We start from the raw sequence: 19,289 nt of genomic DNA on the forward strand, positions 1-19,289 counted from the left end.
ACGCAGCAGGCCAGGCAGCATCTCTAGGAAGAGGTACAGTTGATGTTTCAGGCCGAGACCCTTCAATGCAGGTACCAGTTTGGCACTGTACCCAGTTAATGTAGGTGAAACTGCTCAACTGAATGCCATTTTCCCACTAATTCATGACTTCACCAAGCAGAAGTGCAAGAAGCAAATTGTACTCATGGAGTCTGGTAGGATATTTGAGGTCTACTCACTGTTGTAATGAAGCATTCCATATAGTGCGTCATATGTTGCCTAAACCAAACAGAAATAATTTCACGCTAGCGGGTGTCATTGTTTCTGAAACCGTTGGTTTGTGGTGCTATGCTCCCAGTGTTCCGCGTTGGGACTGAGAAATTGGCCCTGAGCTTGGGGTGCATGGGGATGAGGTGGGCCGCATCCTCCAAAGGGATCGCTTACGGAACAGCGAGATACCCTGGGTTCCTGATGTGGCATGTGGGATCGCTATGGCTCAGGAGTATCCACCTGCATTTCATTTCATGACCTCACCTGGAAATGGTTACAAATCCAATTAGCTCTGGGTTAAATTCACTGCATCGATTCCAATTTACAAACAAAAGTGAGAGCCCGCATATGGATAGTAGTTGGAGAAGAATACTTTTAAATATATGGACTTGGATTAGTTCAAAAAGATGACTTATTTCATTTTTGTGGGTGGGTCTACAATTCATCCCCCACCCCCCAACTTCCACCAGCGTTCAGAAGCTGGTAGAACAGAAAGAGGGGGCTACAGGAATTGTGTTGACTTTGTGATATCATCTATACAAGTGGGGAGTTGTGTTCTTCTTTCTTTTGCCTGTTTCGGGCAGCAATGAAGGCCCTCCACCCCTGGCAGTGTTCAGGACTTCCTTCATCATGTCAGTAGCTTCCTCTCGGCTTTCACTACTGTCAGTCCCAGGAGGAGACACGGAAATACCATCACACTCAGATGTGGAAGGGTTCTTCATTGCTGTTTCTGTAACAGTTTTGTTTGACCACTCAGAGCTGTTCGGCCTGAGCTGAGCCCCCGACCCTGGAGGACCGGTGGACCACTCTTAATCTGGCCTCTACCCTTTGACCTGTTTGTCATGGGTGACCCTACCAAGAGCCAAAGCATAAAGCCCTGACTCCAGCCAGCACAGCTCTCTGGATCATTGGGGCATGCAGGCCTCCAAACCATGACAAGGTTGTGGCCCTCTTGGAGGTGGAGACAATAAACTCTAGCCAGAATACTTACCAGAATTCACAAGGGCAATGTGTGAAGCCTGATAAGTGTGCAGCTGCTGTTGGTTGAGCAGTGCCACACAGCATTCCACGTAACCGCAGTCACTGGCTCTGGCTCTCCCCTTCTATGACTCACATGAGGAGGAAGATAGGGTGGGGAGAGAGGGAAGGAAGGACAATTTCCTGATCAGGAGCTTTAGACCTTACAAACGATGCATGTTAAATTTGTGCCACCATTTCTCAGCCGCACAATATTTGTGCAATGAGTTTTAAGGTTGATTTTTCTTTCTACTGAACAAACAAATCTCATTCAGAAAACACTAATCAGAATCTGAACACATTTTATGCCCCGACCTCTCTCAGTCTGTTTGTTCATAGCATGCTGTGCTATCAGTGAGTCAGCAAGTTGGGAGTGGGCTGGCATGCTTGGGGAATCGAAATGTGACCATCCCAACAGATTCATTCAGTCAACATCTCACCCACCTCCAATACTGAAACAGCTCATCCACGATGATAACCTCTTCACTTATCGGTTCTTAAGTTACTGTCCTTTACATGATTCATTTTGTCACCATGTGAACGTACAGATCAGAAGCAGACGCAAGCCACTTTATCCCTCCAGCCTGCCCACTCAATGAGACCATGACAGTCTGACCGTAACTTCAACACCACACTCTTGCCCACCCCACTTCTTATCCGGGATCTGTCCATCTGCCTTAAAAGCATTCCCACCTTCTGTTTCTCTGTCCTTTGATGAAGAGAGTTCCAAAATCTCACATTCCAACACCGTTCTCACCACACCCCACCATCTGCCTCACTTTGAGAGAAAAAATATCGGTTTTAAATGGGCCACAGTTTGGTTTTTAAAAATAGCATTGCTAGTTCTAATTCTCCAGAAGAGGAAATACTCTCTCTGCATCTACCATATCAGGGCCCCATTTCAACCAGGTTTCTATTCACTTTTCTAAACTCTGTAGATAAAATCTTAGCCTTTACTACCTTTCCTCATAACAAAACCAGTATATTCTGGGTAATCCTCCTTTGAACTGTTTTGACCAATTCCTTACCTCCAAGAGGACCACCACCTTGCCGTGGTTTGGAGGCTTGCGTGCCTCAGTGACCCAGAGAGCTAGGTCGGCTGAAGTCAGGCCTTTATGCTTTGGCTCTTGGTAGGGTCACCCATGACAAACAGGTCAAAGGGTAGAGGCCAGACTAAGAGTGGTCCGCTAGTCCTCCAGGTTCAGGGGTTCAGCTCAGGGCTAACAATCCTGACTGGACAAACAAAGCTGTTACAAAAAGACCAATGAAGAATCCTATATCTGTATGTGGCCAAGGACAGACAGAGATGGACGACCTTCATTGGTGCCCTAAGCACCAGTGGTGTAACAGGCAGTAAGTAACCAATCCTTCACTTAAATAAGGAGATAAATGCAGTACAGGGCCCTCCTGATGTCGTTGTGATAAGATGGAGGAAGGTTAAGGTAACAGTTCAAAGGCTCAGAGGTTCATTTATTATCAAAGTATACAATTCTGAAATTCTTCTTCTCCAGATAGCCACAAAACCCAGAAAGGAAAGAATGGCAGCATGATCATCCACCGCCCCCAGTCCCTCCTCCCCGCACAGAAAATGAACAATAACGGAACAGATACATCGACCTCCCAACCCCCCAATTCCCCCTGCCCTGCATAGAAAAAAAATAGAAACATCACGTGAAGAACAAAGAATATAAAAAAACTATAAGGCTGAAAATATCTGTAGTCCAAGTCCATATCCAAAGCGCAGAAAACCTGGGGAACACTCTCCTGGCACAGTGGTAGCCCTTTACCTCTCTGGCATTGAGCGATCTCACCAGTGATCAATAGGCGGTCTCCCCTCTCTGGCAGCAGAACAATCTCGCCAGCGATCAATAGTCCAGACTCTCCCCTCCATAGTAGAGTGATCCCACCACCCATCAATAGGCATTCACCGCTCTCTGGTAGCAGAGTGATCCCACCAGCACTAAAAAGACAGGCAACAGGCACTCACCTTCCACATTGGCCTTGATGCTTCAATCTCCATTGTTACTTTAGTCAGAGAAATAGATTCAAATATCTGCTTGTGGCCTTCTTGCCAAGAGATTCCTGCACGATGCCTCTGTCTCCCAGAATCCTCCTGGAGACTGCAGAGCTCTGAGACTCCCAAACAATCTCCAAACTACAAATCACAGGCTCCAATAGCCACTGAGGAGAGATCAGTGCACTACGGTCACAGATGATGTCATTTGGTTGCTGAGGTCCATGTTGTACTTGCTGCCGCTGACAGTGAGAGAGCTTTCATGGTTAAAAATAACACCAGTTACTGCTGAAGAGTGGGGCATTTTGCAAGTCATTACCTACAAACCACTGCAGGAAATGTCTGCTTTTAGATGCCTCCTCATCTGAGGCGCCACACTTCTAAATACGTATGGGAAAACATATGTATGCACTCATTAGCCATAGGTATGTTTATACTGAAATGCACAATTAAGAATTAATGCTTTTACATACTCAAAGCCCTATTTTGAGTGCTTTTTATGGAACAGTAGCTGTGATTTCTAATTATACCAGTTGGACGAACCAGATCTTTGCATACACGGTCTGCAGTGGAGATCTCATTTGCATCACTCTGCTGCTTCTGGGATGAAATGGGTCTTTTTTTTGCTTGGAGCCAGAGGCCAGCCCCCGCTCCACCCCCCGGATGAAGCTGTCAGGTGCAACACTTTACTCTGAGTGCTGGAGACATTTTATTATTACAAGGCGACAAACAGCACTTTACATTTGGGAAAGAAAACAAAGAGCAGCACCTGCACGGTTTTTGAAGCTTACTAACCTGCCACTTTGCCAGCGTAGGTATCACTGTAAAATATTTGCTTCAAGGATTTGAAGTAATGAGCTGTGTGCTTGGGTATGCAACAAAGCTAACCTAGTCACAGCCTGCTTTTAGTTAGAAAATGAAGGACTGTAAGTTTTATGTGCAGACCTAATAGTCTCAGAAATATAAAGATGTATTCATGAAGAATGAGGAAAAAAGTGAGTTCAGCTACTAGCATACTGTAAATCATATTAGCTCATCAAACAAGTTTTGCTGGATTCTAGATCCCAATTAATTAGTATTTATTTAAATTTAAATTCTCTGGCGTTTTTCTGTCTAACCTGTTATCTGGACAGTCTATCCTTACCCCAATTTAATGCCTTTGAAAGTGTTAAGTTTCAATACACATATTGTAAACCGTCATCTGTGCAAAATCCTATAACGGGGAGGATGATGCCTACCTTAAGGAACAATCAATCTTCTGAAGGAACTCAGCTTCTGCAGGGTGGGTGGAGAGAACATAAGACCATACGACATAGGAGCAGATTTAGGCTATTTGGCCCATCGAGTTTGCTCCATCATTCATCATGGCTGATCCACTTTACCTCTCAGCCCCAAGTTCCTGCCTACCCCCCCCACATATCCTGTCATGCCCAAGAATCTATCAACCTCTCCCATGACATGGCCTCCACAGCCACCTGTGGCAATGAATTCCACAGATTCACCACTCTCTAGTGAAAGGAATTCCTCCTCATCTCCGTTTGAAAAGGATGCCCCTCTATTCTGAGGCTGTATCCTCTGGTTTTAGACTCCTACACCATAGGGAACATCCTCTCAAGGATGCACAATTCGATAGGTTTCGAAGTGTCACCCCTATTGCCTGAATTGCCTGAAGATGGAGAGTGGGGTGGATTAGGAAGGTGGACACTGGGGTAGTGTGGAAGGTGGACAATAGGTAGAATGAGGAAACTGGACACTGGTGTAGATTGAGGAAGCTGGACAGCAGTGTAGACTGAGGAAGATGGACAGTGGGGTTGAATGAGGAAGATGGACTGTGGGGTAGACTGAGGAAGATGGACAGTGGGATGGGATGAGAAAGAAGGACAGTGGGGTAGGATGAGGAAGATTGACAGTGGGGTAGAATGAGGAAGATGGACAGTGGGGCAGGTTGAGGAAGATGGTCAGTGGTGTTAAATGAGGAAACTGGACTGTGGGGTAGAATGAGGAAGATGGATAGTGGGGTAGAATGAGGAAGATGGACTGTGGCATAGAATGGGGAAGCTAGACTGTGGCGTAGAATGAGGAGACTGGACAGAGGGAAAGAATGAGGAAGATGGACATTGGGGTAGAATGAGGAAGATGGACTGTGGGGTGGAATGAGGAAGATGGACAGTGGGGTGGAATGAGGAAGATGGAAAGCTGGCTAGAAATGAGGAAGATGGACAGTGGGGTAGAATGAGGATATTGGACAGTGGGGTAGAATGTAGAAGATGGACAGTGGTGTAGAATGAGGAAGATGGACAGTGGGGCAGAATGAGGATATTGGACAGTGGGGTAGAATGAGGTAGATGGATAGTGGGGTAGAATGAGGAACATGGACAGCGGGGTAGACTGAGGAAGATGGACAGTGGGGTAGAATAGGTAATATGGACAGTGGTGTAGAATGGGGAAGGTGGACAGTGGGGTAGAGTGAAGAAGATGGACAGTGGGGCAGAATGAGGAAGATGGACAGTGGTGTAGGATGAGGAAACTGCATTTTGGGGTAGAATGAGGAAGATAGACAGCGGAGTAGAATGAGGAGACTGGACAGTGGGTTAGAATGAGGAAACTGGACAGGGGGGTAGAATGAGGAAGATGGACATTTGTGTAGAATGGGGAAGACGGACAGTGGGGCAGAATGCAGACAATGGATAGCGGGATAGAATGAGGAATCTGGACAGCAGGATAGAATGAAGAAGATGGACAGTGGGGTAGGATGAGGAAGCTGGACAGTGGTGTAAAATGAGGAAGAAGGACAGTAGGGTGGAATGAGGAGGATGGAAAGTGGTGTAGAATGAGGAAGAGGGACAGTGGGGTAGAATGAGAAAGATGGACAGTGGGGTTGGATGAGGAAGATGGATAGTGGGATAGAATGGGGAAGATGGAAAGCGGGGTAGAATGAGGAAGATGGATCGTGGGGCAGAATGAGGAAGATGGACAGTGAGGTAGAACAAGGAAGATGGACAGTGGGGTAGGATGAGGAAGATTGACAGTGGGGTAGAATGAGGAAAATGAACAGTGGGGTAGAATGAGGAAGATGGACAGTGGAGTAGGTTGAGGAAGATGGACAGTGGGGTAGAATGAGAAAAATGAACAGTGGGGTGGAAAGAGAAAGCTGGACTGTGGCATAGAATGGGGAAGCTGGACTGTGGCGTAGAATGAGGAGACTGGACAGCGGGAAAGAATGAAGAAGATGGACATTGGGGTAGAATGAGGAAGATGGACTGTGGGTTAGAATGAGGAAGATGGACTGTGGGGTAGAATGAGGAAGATGGATAGTGGGTTAGAATGAGGAAGAAGGGCAGTGGGGTGGAATGAGGAGGATGGAAAGTGGTGTAGAATGAGGAAGAGGGACAGTAGGGTAGAATGAGGAAGATGGACCGTGGGGTAGAATGAGGAAGATGGACAGTGGGGTAGACTGAGGAAGATGGACAGTGGGGTAGAATGGGTAATATGGACAGTGGTGTAGAATGGGGAAGGTGGACAGTGGGGCTGAATGAGGTAGATGGACAGTAGGGTAGAATGAGGAAGATGGATAGTGGGGCAGAATGAGGAAGATGGACAGTGGTGTAGAATGAGGAAGTTTGACAGTTTGGTAGTCTGAGGAAGATGGACAGTGGGGTGAATGAGGAAGATGGATATTGGGGTAGAATGAGGAACATGGACAGTGGCGTAGACAGGAAGATGGACAGTGGTGTTGAATGTGTAATATGGACAGTGGTGTAGAATGGGGAAGGCAGACAGTAGTGCAGAATGAAGAAGATGGACAGTGTGGCTGAATGAGGAAGATGGACAGCGGGGTAGAATGAGGATACTGGACAGCTAGGTAGAATGAGGAAGATGGACCGTGGGGCAAAATGAGGAAGATGTACAGTGGGGTAGAATGAAGAAGATGGTCAGCAGGGTAAAATGGGGAAGATGGACAGTGGTGTAGGATGATGAAACTGCACTTTGGGGTAGAATGAGGAAGAAGGACAGTGGGGCAGAATGAGGAAGATAGACAGCGGAGTAGAATGAGGAGACTGGACAATGGGGTAGAATGAGGAAGATGGACCGTGGGGCAAAATGAGGAAGATGGACAGTCGGGCAGAATGAGAAAGATGGATAATGGGTTAGAATGAGGAAGTTGGACTGTGGTGTAGAATGTAGTAGACGGACAGTGGTGTAGAATGAGGAAGATGGACAGTAGGGTAAAATGGGGAAGATGGACAGTGGGATAGGATGAGGAAACTGCACTTTGGGGTAGAATGAGGAAGAAGGACAGTGGGGCAGATGAGGAAGATAGACAGTGGAGTAGAATGAGGAGACTGGACAGTGGGGTAGAATGAGGTAACTTGACTGTGGGGTAGAATGAGGAAAATGGACAGTGGGATAGAATGAGGAAGTTTGACAGTGTGGTAGACTGAGGAAGATGGACAGTGGGGTTGAATGAGGAAGATGGACTATGGGGTAGAATGAGGAAGATGGACTCGGGTGGAATGAGGAAGATGGACTGTGGGGTCGACTGAGGAAGATGGACAGTGGGATGGAATGAGGAAGATGGACAGTGGGATGGAATGAGGAAGATGGACAGTGGGATGGAATGAGGAAAATGGGCATCGGGTTAGAATGTATAAGATGAACAGTGGATATGATGAGGAAGCTTGACAGTCGGGGAGAATGAGGAAACTGGACAGAGGGGTAGAATATGGAAGATGGACAGAGGGGTAGAATGAGGAGGATGGACTGTGGGGTAGAATGTAGAAGATGGACAGTGCGGAAGAATGAGGAAAATGGACAGTGGGGAAGAATGAGGAAGATGGAGAGTTGTGTAGAACGAGGAAACTGCACAGCAGGGTAGAATGAGGACGATGGATAGTGGGGTAGGATGAGAAAGATGGACAGTGGTATAGACTGAGGAAGATAGACCATGGGGTAGAATGAGGAACATGGATAGTGGGGTAGAATCTAGAAGATGGCCAGTGGGGTAGAATGAGGAAGATGGACAGTGGGGTAGAAGATTTACAGTGGGGAAGAATGAGGAAGATGGACAGTGGGGTAGAATGAGGAAAATGGATAGTGGCTAGAATGAGGAAACTGGACAGTGAGTTTGAATGAGGAAGATCGACTGTGGTGTAGAACGAGGAAGATGGACAGTGGTGTAGAATGAGGAAGATGGATAGTGGCGTAGAATAAGGAAGATGGACAGTGGTGTAGGACGAGGAAAATGCACAGTGGCGTAGCATGAGGAAGATTGACTGGGTTAGAATGAAGAGGATGGTCAGTGGGGTAGAATGAGGAAGATGGACAATGGGTTAGAACAAGGAAACTGGTCAGTGGGGTAGAATGAGGAAGATGGACCGTGGTGTAGAATGAGGAAGATGGACTGTGGGGTAGAATGAGGAAGCTGGACAGTTGGGTACAATGTAGAAGATGGACAGTGGGGTAGAACGAGGAAACTGGACAGTGGTGTAGTATGAGGAAGCTGGACTGCGGGGCAGAATGAGGAAGATGGACAGTGGTGTAGAATGAGGAAGATGGACTGTGGGGCAGAATGAGGAAGATGGACAGTGGGGTAGAATGATGAAGATGGACAGTGGTGTAGTATGAGGAAGCTGGACTGCGGGGCAGAATGAGGAAGATGGACAGTGGTGTAGAATGAGGAAGTTTGACAGTTTGGTAGTCTGAGGAAGATGGACAGTGGGGTAGAATGAGGAAGATGGACAGTGGGGTATAATGAGGAAGATGGATAGTGGGGCAGACTGAGGAAGATGGACTGTGGGGTAGAATAAGGAAGATGGAGAGTGGGGTGGAAGTAGGAAGGTGGACAGTGGGGTAGTGTGTGGAAGATAGACAATAGGTAGAACGAGGAAACTGGACAATGATGTAGATTGAAGAAGCTGGACAGCAGTGTAGAATGAGGAAGATGGACAGTGGGAAAGAATGAGGAAATTTGACAGTGTGGTAGACTGAGGAAGATGGACAGTGGGATTGAATGAGCAAGGTGGACAGTGGGGTAGAGTGAGGAAGATGGACAGTGGGCTAAAATGAGAAAGATGGACTGTGGGGTGGAATGAGGAAGATGGACTGTGGGGTAGGCTGAGGAAGATGGACAGTGGGGTGGAATGAGGAAGATGGACAATGGTTAGAATGAGGAAAATGGACGATGGCTAGAATGCGGAAACTGGAAAGTGTGGTAGAATGAGGAAGATGGAAAGTGGGGTTTCCCTCTGCGTTGTTCCCTCTACTTCTTATGAGGCCTCTATTTCTTTAATTCTTAAAAAAGATAAAGATCCTACTGACTGTGCTTCATATAGACCTAGTTCATTACTGAATGTTGACGCTAAGATTTTGTCAAAGATAATGGCCAATCGGTTGGAGAATATTTTGGGGAAAATTATTTGTAAAGATCAAACAGGCTTTATAAAGGGTCGCTATTCCTTTTCAAGTGTCCGGAGACCGCTTAACATTATATATTCATCCTCTTCTAATATTCCACAATGTGTTGTATCTTTGGATGCTGAAAACGTGTTCGACCGAGTCGAATGGAAACATTTATTCAATGTTTTAGAGAAATTTGGCTTTGGTGTTAATTTTAATAATTGGATTAAAATGATATATAAAGCCCCTATTGCTACTGTTGTTACTAACAATTGTACGTCTCCTTTTTTTCAGCTTTCACAGGGGACGAGGCAAGGCTGTCCATTAAGTCCTTTGTTGTTTAATTTAATATTAGAACCCCTTGCTATTGCTCTTCGTGAGTCTAAAAATATCCATGGGATCTTTGTGAATGAGACCATGAATAAGGTCTCTCTTTATGTTGATGATTTATTGGTTTATATATCTAACCCTGACGAATCCATTCCTGCCCTGCTAAAATTATTTAATGAATTTGGAGGGTTTTCAGGATATAAAATTAATTTTAGTAAAAGTGAATTATTTCCTTTAAATGATTCTGTTTCTATATATGATAATACTCCTTTTAAAGTTTCAGACTCTTTTATATATTTAGGTATTATAATTACTAAAAAATATAAGGATCTTTATAAAGCTAATTTTGTTCCCTTAGTAGACTCAATGAAGTATTTATTTAGTAGATGGAGTCCACTTACATTTTCAATTGTTGGCCGTATTCATATAGTTAAAATGATGATTCTACCGAAATTTTTATATTTATTTCAGAATATTCCTGTTTTTTTGACTAGGAAGTTTTTTGATTGGATTGATTCTATTATTTTATCCTTTATTTGGAATAATAAAAGACCAAGAATTAGTAAACGTCATTTATAAAAATTGAAAAAGGATGGAGGTCTTGCTTTGCCTAATTTTAGAATGTATTATTGGGCTGTTAATCTGCGATATATGTCTTTTTGGTTATACTGGGTTGATAAGAGTGATCGGCCAATTTGGGTAGACCTGGAACTAAAAGTTGTAAAACAGTTTTATTTAACCTCGTTATTGGGGGCTCCTTTACCTATGCAATTAGGTAAAGTTGTTAATTTAAACCTATATCCTGTGATTAAGTATTCTTTACAAATTTGGCTCCAGTTCCGCAATTTTTTTAATCTTAAAAAATTTAAACTTTGTAGTTTAATTTACCGAAATTACTTTTTTAAGCCTTCTTTGAGTGATCCAATTTTTCTGCTTTGGGAAAATAAAGGTATTAATTCTTTTTTGGATAAATTTAAAGACGATTCATTGATGTCCTTTGAACAATTAATTGATAAATATTCTCTTTCATACTCACACTTTCTGCAATAGCTTCAAGTTAGATATTTTTTACAAAAATATTTAAGCAATTTCCCTTACATATTGGAGGCTGACCTGTTAGATACTATTATGAGTATGAATCCTTTGATTAAGGGTTCTATTGGAAGAATTTATAATTTACTATTACAATGGGATAAGCGTCCTTTGTCTAAGATTAAACAGGATTGGGAAAAGGAACTTAATTTGACTTTTATGACGGAGGATTGGATGCGGATATTGAAGTTGGTTAACTCTTCTTCAATTTGTGCTAGCCATTCATTGATTCAATTTAAAATTGTACATCGTTATCATTTGACAAAGGAGAGACTTTCTAAAATCTTTCCTATTGTTGATCGTCATTGTGATAGATGTAAAACTGAGATAGCTACACTGACGCATATGTTTTGGTCTTGTTCTATATTCGAACAGTTCTGGAAGTCGGTTTTCTCAACAATTTCTAAAGCACTTAAAATTAATTTACAACCTAATAAATTAACTGTGCTTTTTGGAATAGTTCCTCAAAATTTTCATGGTATTTTTGTGTCTGACCAACATGTTATTGCATTTGTTACATTGATAGCTAGGAGGGCCAATTTGTTGAAGTGGAAGGATACATCAGCTCCCACTTTGTCACAATGGTTCTCTCAAGTGATGCTATGTCTTAGTTTGGAGAAAATTGGAAGTCGAACCTTTAAACCTTTATTTGATTTTGAGAAAAGATGTGGCTCATTTGCTTGTTATTATCATTTGAGTTAATTGATATAATTTTTCCACGATCTAATTGTAAAATTTTTAGTATATTTTCTTTTCTTGCTGGTGGTTTGATGTTTATTTTTAGAAGCTTTTTGTATGACACATGTGTAGCCCCCCCCGCCGGCCACCCTCAGGGTCGCTTGGCTCGCTGTCGTCTAGGGAAACAGCCTCGGCCCCGCCAAACTGGATAATTCGTTTGTGTGGATGCTGTGTGAGATACTCCACCCCGCCCAAATAACAGACAATACACCAGATGCAATTAAATGATTTACAGTTTATAGATATTACTGGAACTATATAATTAAAAGAGAATAAAATATAAAAGGAAAATAAAAGGCGCCACACTTATCAAAGTTCAATCTCTTCGTGCACAAAACAGTTGGAGCTCACGAACCTTCTTCTTCACCCTGCGACCCCCTCGGGCCACCTCGACCGGCCGCCTGGGACCAACAACGGTGGTCGACCAGACGTTCCACACGAGTCCGTCTCCGTATCCTCGCCGAACGTCCCGCTCGGGGTCCGACCCCGTTAGGGACTCACAGCACCTCGTCCATCCTCTGTCTCGCTCTCCCGCCTTCTGCCCCAAAATCCCGTGCATACAGTATCTTCAAATACACCAAAACCATAACAACTATCCCAATTGGTTAATAGCACTCTCTTATCACACTCTAAAGCAAAAACAAACTGTTAGCGCAAACTTTCTCAGTGTTTAACACAACAAAGCCGCATTCCCCAGATTAACATAATAAAGACGCCATTTTAATTAGCCTCCGCAGTAACATAAAAGACGAAACCCCCTTACACATGACTCCAGGGTTGTACACCTATGGGTGTTCTTTTTTCTCACTTTTCTGCTCAGTAGGTTTTTTTTGTTATCACAAAATTTTGTTTTCAATCTTTAAGATGATGGTTTTTTCTGAGGCATTGTAAGTGTTGTTACTTCGATGTACTCATGTTATTTTTCCTATATATACAATAAAAAGATTTGAAAAGAAAAGGAAAGCGAGGATGAATGAGGAAGATGGACAGTGGTGTAGAATGGGGAAGGTGGACAGTGGGGCAGAATGAGGATACTGGACAGTGGGGTAGACTGAGGAAGATGGACAGTGGGGTAGAATGAGGAAGATGGATAGTGGGGTAGAATGAGGAAGATGGACAGTGGGGTAGACTGAGGAAGATGGACAGTGGGGTAGACTGAGGAAGATGGACAGTGGGGTAGAATGGGTAATATGGACAGTGGTGTACAATGGGGAACGTGGACAGTGGTGTAGAATGAAGAAGATGGACAGTGGGGCAGAATGAGGAAGATGGACAGTGGGGTAGAATGAAGAAGATGGTCAGCAGGGTAAAATGGGGAAGATGGACAGTGGTGTAGGATGATGAAACTGCACTTTGGGGTAGAATGAGGAAGAAGGACAGTGGGGCAGAATGAGGAAGATAGACAGCGGAGTAGAATGAGGAGACTGGACAGTGGGGTAGAATGAGGAAACTGGACTGTGGGGTAGAATGAGGAATCTGGACAGCAGGATAGAATGAAGAAGATGGACAGTGGGGTAGGATGAGGAAGGTGGACAGTGGTGTAGAACGAGGAAGAAGGAAAGTGGGGTGGAATGAGGAGGATGGACAGTGGAGTTGGATCAGGAATATGGATAGTGGGATAGAATGGGGAAGATGGACAGTGGGGTAGGATGAGGAAGATTGACAGTGGGGTAGAATGATGAAGATGGACTGTGGCATAGATGAGGAGACTGGACAGTGGGAAAGAATGAGGAAGATGGACATTGGGGTAGAATGAGGAAGATGGATAGTGGGGTGGAATGAGGAAGATGGACAGTGGGGTACAGTGAGGAAGATTGACAGTGGGGTAGAATGAGGAAAATGAACAGTGGGGTAGAATGAGGAAGATGGACAGTGAGGTAGAATGGGGAAGATGGACAGTGGGGTAGGATGAAGAAGATGGACAGTGGGATAGAATGTGGAAGATGGAAAGCTGGGTAGAATGAGGAAGAAGGACAGTGGGGTAGAATGAGGAGACTGGACAGTGGCGTGGAATGAGGTAGCTGGACAGTGGTGTAGAATGAGGAAGAGGGACAGTGGGGTAGAATGAGGAAGAGGGACAGTGGGGTAGAATGAGGAAGAGGGACAGTGGGGTAGAATGAGAAAGATGGACAGTGGGGTTGGATGAGGAATATGGATAGTGGGATAGAATGGGGAAGATGGACAGCAGGGTAGAATGAGGAAGATGGACTGTGGGGCAGAATGAGGAAGATGGACTGTGGGGTAGAATGATGAAGATGGATAGTGGGGTAGAATGAGGAACATAGACAGTGGGGTAGACTGAGGAAGATGGACAGTGGGGTAGAATGGGTAATACGGACAGTGGTGTAGAACGGGGAAGGTGGACAGTGGGGCAGAATGAGGAAGATGGACAGTGGGGTAGGATGATGAAGATGGACTGTGGTGTAGAATGAGGAGACTGGACAGTGGGAAAGAATGAGGAAGATGGACATTGGGGTAGAATGAGGAAGATGGATAGTGGGGTGGAATGAGGAAGATGGACAGTGGGGTAGGGTGAGGAAGATGCACAGTGGTGTAGAATGAGGAAAATGAACAGTGGGGTAGAATGAGGAAGATGGACAGTGGGGTAGAATGAGGAAGGTGGACAGTGGGGTAGGATGAGGAAGATTGACAGTGGGGTAGAATGAGGAAGATGGATAGTGGGGTAGAATGAGGAAAATGAACCGTGGGGTAGAATGAGGAAGATGGACAGTGGGGTAGAATGAGGAGACTGGACAGTGGTGTAGAATGAGGAAGATGGACAGTGAGGTAGAATGAGGAGACTGGACAGTGGGTTGGAATGAGGAAGATGGACAGCAGGGTAGAATGAGGAAGATGCACAGAGGGGTAGAAGGAGGAAATTGGACAGTGGCGTGGAATGAGGAAGATGGACAGTGGGGCAGGATGAGCAAGATGGACAGTGGGGTAGGGTGAGAATAGATGGCAGCTGAGTAAAATGAGGAAGATGGACTGTGGGGTTGGATGAGGAAGATGGACAGTGGGATAGAATGAGGAAGATGGACAGAGGGGTAGAATGAGGATACTGGACAGCTGGGTAGAATGAGGAAGATGGACAGTGGGGCAGAATTAGGAAACTGGACTGTGGGGTAGAATGAGGAACATGGACAGTGGGATAGAATGAGGAAGGTGGACATTTGTGTAGAGGGGGAAGACGGACAGTGGGGTAGAATGCGGACGATGGATAGCGGGACAGAATGAGGAATCTGGACAGCAGGATAGAATGAAGAAGATGGACAGTGGGGTAGGATGAGGTAGCTGGACTGTGGGTTGGAATGAGGAAGATGGAAAGTGGGGTAGAATGAGGAAGATGGTCTGTGGGGTATAATGAGGTAGATGGACAGCAGGATAGTATGAGGAATATGGACAGCAGGATAGAATGAAGAAGATGGACAGTGGGCTAGAATGCGGAAATTGTCAGTGGGGTAGAATGATGAAAATGGGCAGTGGGGTAGAATGGTGAAGATAGATGGTGGGGTGGAATGAGGAGACCGGACAGTGGGAAAGAATGAGGAAGATGGACAGTAGGGTAGAATGAGGAAGATGGATAGTGGGGTAGAATGGGAAGATGGACAGTGGGGTGGAATGAGGAAAATGGACACTGGGGTAGAATGAGGAAGATGGGCAGTGGGGTAGAATGAGGAAACTGGACAGTGGGGTAGAATGGGAAGATGGACAGTGGGGTGGAATGAGGAAGATGGACAGTGGGTTAGAATGGGAAGATGGACAGTGGGGTGGAATGAGGAAGATGGATAGTGGGGTGGAATGAGGAAGATGGATAGTGGGGTGGAATGAGGAAGATGGACAGTGGGGGGGAATGAGGAAGATGGACAGTGGGTTAGAATGGGAAGATGGATAGTGGGGTAGAATGGGAAGATGGACAGTGGGGTGGAATGAGAAAGATGGACAGTGGGGTAGAATGAGGAGGCATCACTGTGACTGAAAAAAACTGATGAGCACTATGGTAGCGTGATGCTATTATAGCTCGGGGTGTCGCCGTTCAGAGTTCAATTCCAGCACCGTCCGTAAGGACGTTCTCCCTGTTGACCACGTAGATTTCCTCCGCGTACTCCGATTTCCTCCCATAGTCCAAGGACGTACTGGTCAGTAGGTTAATTAGTCATTGTGAATGATTTGGATGTGAATATAATTGGAACAATTAGCAAATTTGCTGATTGTACCAAATAAATGGTTTTATTGATAATGATGCAGGTTACAACAAATTACAAAGACCTCTTGTTCAGTTAGGGAGATGGGCTGAGGAACGGTGGATGGTTTTCAGCTTGGAGAAATGTGAGATGATATATTTTGAACATTGAAACCAGGGTAAGACCTGTGCATTGAATGGCTGGACACAGGTCCCAACATATTGATGTAGTTATAAAGAAGGGAAGACAGAGACTATACTTTATTAGGAGTTTGAAGAGATTGGGTATGTCGACAAATACATTCAAAAACTTCTGTAGATGTACCGTGGAGAGCATTCTGACAGGCTGCATCACTGTCTGGTATGGAGGGGCTACCGTACTGGACCGAAAGAAGCTGCAGAGGGTTGTAAATTTAGTCAGCTCCATCTTGGGTACTAGCCTACAAAGTACCCAGGACATCTTTAGGGAGCAGTGTCTCAGAAAGGCAGCGTCCATTATTTAGGACCCCCAGCACCCAGGGCATGCCCTTTTCTCACTGTTACCATCAGGTAGGAGATACAGAAGCCTGAAGGCACACACTCAGTGATTCCGGAACAGCTTCTTCCCCTCTGCCATCCAAATCCTAAATGGACATTGAACCTGTGAACACTACCTCACTTATTTAATATATATTATTTCTGTTTTTTGCACATTTTTTAATCTATTCAATATACTTCTACTGTAATTGATTGATTAATTGATTTATTATTAATTTTTTTTCTCTTCTATATTATGTATGGCATTGAACTGCTGCTGTTAAGTTAACAAATTTCACGACTCATGCCGGTGATAATAAACCTGATTCTGATTCTGAGGTGAGCTTTCTGCGAAGGCTGAGTAAAGTCCATCTCCCACCCCCATCCTCACCACATTCTACAGAGGTTGTATGGAGAGCATCCTGAGCAGCTGCATCACTGCCTGGTTCAGAAATTGCACCATCTCGGATCGCAAGACCCTGCAGCGGATAGTGAGGTCAGCTGAGAAGATCATCGGGGTCTCTCTTCCCGCCATTACAGACATTTACACCACACTCTGCATCCGCAAAGCAAACAGCGTTATGAAGGGCCCCACTCACCCCTCATACAAACTCTTCTCCCTCCTGCCATCTGGCAAAAGACACCAAAGCATTCGGGCTCTCATGACCAGACTATGTAACAGTTTCTTCCCCCAAGCCATCAGACTCCTCAATACCCAGAGCCTGGACTGACACCAGCCTACTGCCCTCTACTGTGCATATTGTCTTGTTTATTATTCATTGTAATGCCTGCACTTTTTGTGCACTTTATGCATTCCTGGGTAGGTCTGTAGTCTAGTGTCGTTTTTGTGTTGTTTTGCGTAGTTCAGTGTAGTTTTTGTATTGTTTCATGTAGCACCATGGTCCTGAAAAACGTTGTCTCGTTTTTACTGTGTACTGTAGCAGCAGTTATGGTCGAAATGACAATAAAAAGTGACTTGACTTGACTAGTCTTGAGTGTTGTGGAACAGAAGGAGCTGGGAGTTCAGGTGGGTGGACAGTTCATTTTAAGTTGGCACAGAATAGACAGGGTGACAAAGAAGGTACCTGACAAGCTGGCCTCCATCATCAAGGCATTAAGTTTAGGAGCAGGGACATCATAACTTGCTGGTGAGACCACACTTGGAGTGTGTTGCATATTTTTAGTCACACTGTTATTGGAAAGGCATTGTCCAGCAGGAGAGGATGCAGAAAGAACTGTGAGGACGCTGCCTGGGGGATGAGGTTCAGGGAGAGGTTGGCCACACTGAATCTTTACCGCCTGGAGCAAAGGAGAAAGATCTCAGGAAAGTTTATATAATCGTGAGCAGTAGGGATAAGATGGATGATCATAGTCATTTACACAAGGCTGAAGAGTCCAAAACTAAAGGTACGAGGGGAAAGAGACTGGAGAGATAACTGCTTCACACACAGGGTAGTGGGAACTTGGAACGAGCTGCCAGAGGAAGTGGTCAAGGTGGGTACAAGTGCAACAATTAAGAGGCATTTGGATAGGTACATGGACAGAATACATGGGCAGAATAAGCAGCTGGTTCTAGCAGAGAGCACACTGTGGTCACAAGGACCATTTGGCTGAAGGACCTGTTTCCTTGCCATGTTACACTTTGACTAACACTACACACTGCAGGGCAGATGTAGTCTAACCAATTCCCAATATAACTGGCGTCTCATGTCTCCACATTTGTAGTCCTGTCCCCCAGCAACAAGTTAGCATTCCCTGCTGTATGGACAACAACCGGGACACCAGATCCCTCTGTATCTCAGAGCCCTGCAATCTCAGCAAGGACATATTGTACCTCATTTTTTGTTTTCCCAGCTGAAGTGGATAATTTTACATTGTACTCTATTTGCCAGATCTTTCCAATTTATCTTTGTGCCAACAACAACAGAACAAGCAAACCTTCAATCGCTTCCTAACAGTCATGAGTAAAGCCTCCGTCGGTCAGGGTCCACCAAGGATGTTGTGTCCTGGCTCTCTAGATATGCAAGTCTGGGCAGTACGATATGGAGAGTAAGCTTCTGCCCATGTAGCAAGCTCCCTCTTTCCACACACCTGATTACCCAAAGGAACAGCAGAGACTGACACAGTTTGGTACCAGCAGTGTCACAGGAGTTTCCAATCAGCATCAAACTCAACGTAGAACTGCCTTAGGGACTCCAGCTCTGGATTTATCCCTTGGGATTCACTCCCAAAGTCTTCCCCATGAGTGGGAATAGCCACAAGGCAGCGGAGGTTTGAGATCAGAGTTTTCCTTCTCCTAGATGAGCTGCCAACCACAGATGATGAGCCCCATCTGTCCAAAGCTTCTGGTTCTAAGGCACCAGAAACCCACCTTTTCCCTTCTCCTGAAGGTACAAACTGTTCTGCCGGGCTTGGTAGCTTAGCCACACGTGAAGGCCAGGAGCTGGACTGGCTGCCGGAGGCTATTTGAGGGGCACGCAGTTGGGAGCGAGGAATAGGTAAGGGAGCTTGTCCCCATTACCATCCCCGCTTACAACAACCTTGAGGAACCAATAGCAGTCATATGGCACTAAAAAGAGGGACTTTTGGCCCAACTGGTCCATGTCTGGCAGAGAAATTGTGGGCCGAAGGGCCTGTTTTTGTGCTGTAAAACTCTAAAACACTGAGCAGTTCCTCTTTATCCTCAACCTAGAAGATCTTCAATAAATTGGTCAAACATGATTTTCCTTCTTGAAACTGTGTTAAATTTACTTG

Source organism: Mobula hypostoma, chromosome 6, assembly GCF_963921235.1.
Source record: "Mobula hypostoma chromosome 6, sMobHyp1.1, whole genome shotgun sequence".
NCBI lineage: Eukaryota > Metazoa > Chordata > Chondrichthyes > Myliobatiformes > Myliobatidae > Mobula > Mobula hypostoma.